The 3,084-nt window shown below is 44.3% G+C and overlaps 1 non-coding gene across 1 annotated transcript; it reads left to right on the plus strand.

Annotated features, from left to right (window-relative positions):
* Positions 1-82, plus strand: trnay-aua (transfer RNA tyrosine (anticodon AUA)). The gene has a single exon. It is a non-coding gene; the product is annotated as a tRNA-Tyr (tRNA).
* The last annotated feature ends 3,002 nt before the right edge of the window (positions 83-3,084 follow it).

Consider the following 3,084-nt stretch of genomic DNA (forward strand, 5'->3'; position numbering starts at 1 on the left):
GTAGTCATGGCCGAGTGGTTAAGGCGATGAATTATAAATCCATTCGGGTTTCCCCACGTAGGTTCGAATCCTGCTGACTAGGTTATGAATGCTTTCCTGCTGGAGTAATTTTGGCTCAAAGTTCAGAAAACCTATTTTGCAAACCGAGCCGGTAATTTGATTAGACTTGGGAAACTCGAGTTCTTCATCAGAAATGTTCCATATTTAAAACATTATCTCTGTTTCTCTTTCCAGATACACTGCTCGACACATCGGGTTTCTGCAGTTGTTATTGAACGTTCTAAGCAGAAGTGCTGCTTTTCATTAGATTCCTTTAATCCCTGTCCTCTGTTCTCTGACTCGGGTCAGTGGCAACACTTCCTCCTGCTCGTCAAAGTGCTCATTCCCCACCGCTCCCTCTGCCATCATTACAAACAACCGCAGGAAATTGCCACTTAACCATCTTTGTTCCAAAGTGAAACTCACCAGCCTCGGGAATCTCTCCACCAAACGGGACTTCTCATCACTGGACATGGTGCAAGCCAGAGGATTGTGAAGAGATACTGTGAAAATATTGTCAGTTGGCAGTTGGAAAAATGTTTAAGAAGCAAACCATATAATTTAGGCACCTGCTTTGGAAACCTTGAGAAACTCTTTGGGAAATGGAATCAGAGGAGGATGAAGAAGTGTGAACTGTCGGACCGAGTAGAGGACGGGACATTGACTCTGATGTTCTCGGGATAGGAACTGATCTGAGACATTGAAAGAATTCTCGCACACGTACATGAAGAATGCAAACTTCATCTGGACTCTGTGACAATGAAAAACTCAAGACAAAATCCAAATATTGACTGTGATCACTACAGTACGAGTACTATAGATGGGTCAGTTTTTGCGCAATGTGTGCAGGAGGGCTTCCTGACATAATATGTAGACATGCCTTCAAGGGACGAAGCCACTTTCGATTTAGTACTGGGTAACGTACCTAGCCAGGTTTTAGATTCGGAAGTAAGTGAGGACTTTGGAGACAGCGATCACAATTCTCTCAGGTTTACTTTCGTGATTGAAAGGGATAGGTGTACTCCACAGAGCAAGAGTTTCAGCTGGTGGAAGGGAAATTACGATGTAACGTGCTAAGATTTAGGAAGCGTAGAATGTGGTAGGAAACTGCAGGGGGTGAGCACATTAAAAATGTGGAGCTTATTCAAGGAAAAGCTCCTGTGTGTCCTAGATAAGGATGTACCTGTCAGGCAGGGAGGAAGACATAGAACGCGTGAGCTGTGGTTTACTAAGGAAGTGGAATCTCTGGTCAAGAAGAACAAGAAGTCTTATGTTAGGACAAAATGTGAAAACTCAGTTAGAGCGCTCGAGGGTTCCAACGATATCAGGAAAGACCTAAAAAGAGAGCTGAGAAGAGCCAGGAGGAGACATGAGAAGTTGTTCGCAGATAGGTTCAGGGTTAACCCTGAGGCTTTCCATAGGTATGTCAGGAATAAAAGAATGACGAGAGTTAAATTTGGGACAATCAAGGAAAATAGTGGGATGTTGTGTGTGGAGCCAGAGGAGATAGGGGAAGCGCTAAATAAATATTTTTCGACAGTGTTCGCTATAGAAAATGAAAATGTTGCCGAGGAAGATACTGAGATACTTGCGTCTAGTTTAGTAGAGTTTGAGGTTCAAAAGGATTAGGTGATAGACATACTGGAGAGTGAGATAAAAGACAAGCCCCCTGGGCTGGATGGGATCTGTTCTAGGATTCTCTGGGAAGCAAGGGAAGAGATTGATGAGCCTTTGGCGTCGATCGTCAAATCATCGTTGTCTACAGGAAGAGTGCCTGTGGAATGGAGCATAGCATACGTTGTTCCCGTGTTCAAAAAGTGTCGTAGAGACAACCCTGGTAATTACAGACCAGTGAGTCTTACTGCGGTTGTTGGTAACGTGTTGGAAAAGGTTATTATAGATAGGATTTATGACCATCTAGAAAAGAATAATCTGATCAGGGACAGTCCTCACGGTTTTGTGATGGGTAGGCCTTGCCTAACGAATCGTATTGATTTTTTTTTGACAAAGCGACCAAACAGGGAGATGACAGTAAACCGGTTGATGTGATGTATATGGGTTTCAGAAAGTTGTTCGATAAGTTTCCCCACAATAGGCTATTATACAAAATGCGGTGGACTGGAATTGTGGGAGAGATTGCAGCTTTGATCAGTAATTGGCTTGCCAATAGAAAACATTGTTGTAGTTGATGGAACATGTTCTTCTTGGTGTCCAGGTACTGGCGGCATACCACAAGGGTCGGTGTTAGGTCCACTGCTGTTACATGAGATCTAACCTTGCCAATCAGTCTCCCATGGGGAACATTGTTGAATGCCTTACTGAAGTCCATATAGATCACATTTACTGCTCTGCCCTCATCAATCTTCTTTGTTACTTCTTCAAAAAACTCAATCAAATTTGTGAGACATGATTTCCCACGCACAAAGCCATGTTAACTGTCCCGAATCAGTCCTTGTCTTTCCAAATACATGTACATTCTGTTCCTCAGGATTCCCGCCAACAATTGGAGTATTCTTGGCAGATGCAGTTACATGTCGGGAAGTCCAGCAGTCCCTGGTAGCAATACGTACAAACGGCAAGGGCCACACATTCGACTAGAATAGCACAACAATAATAGGACAGGGCAAGCAGAAGACAGCCAGACAATTCCTGGAAGCAGGGCACTCATCTACGGATTCCATCCGTTGGACCCAATCTGCAATCCCAACAAACGGAAGCAGCGGGAATGAAACCAAATTAATTCGTACCAAAACATGAGAGCAGCGCTTCACAGGAACCTCTGTAGCGCTGAGAATGTCACCCAGACAGGCGAGGAAAAGTCTGCAAACCATCTTCCTCGAGTCACCGAACTTTTCAACAAGAACTCCAGAAGCATCCGAACTTCACATCTTTCTGCTCCAAAACACTCTGCTTTTCCACAAGAGAGAATTTCACACTCAACTACCGCGTGTAAGATGAGAATACCAGCCCCTACACCACCAGGGGCGGCAGTAAGAGCGAGGGGAAACAGCTGCCACTGTCATTCCACAGCTACAAACGCTCTTT

Source organism: Chiloscyllium plagiosum, unplaced genomic scaffold (genome assembly GCF_037043375.1).
Source record: "Chiloscyllium plagiosum isolate Xiang-an unplaced genomic scaffold, Cpla_swu_hap1 HiC_scaffold_18, whole genome shotgun sequence".
Lineage (NCBI taxonomy): Eukaryota > Metazoa > Chordata > Chondrichthyes > Orectolobiformes > Hemiscylliidae > Chiloscyllium > Chiloscyllium plagiosum.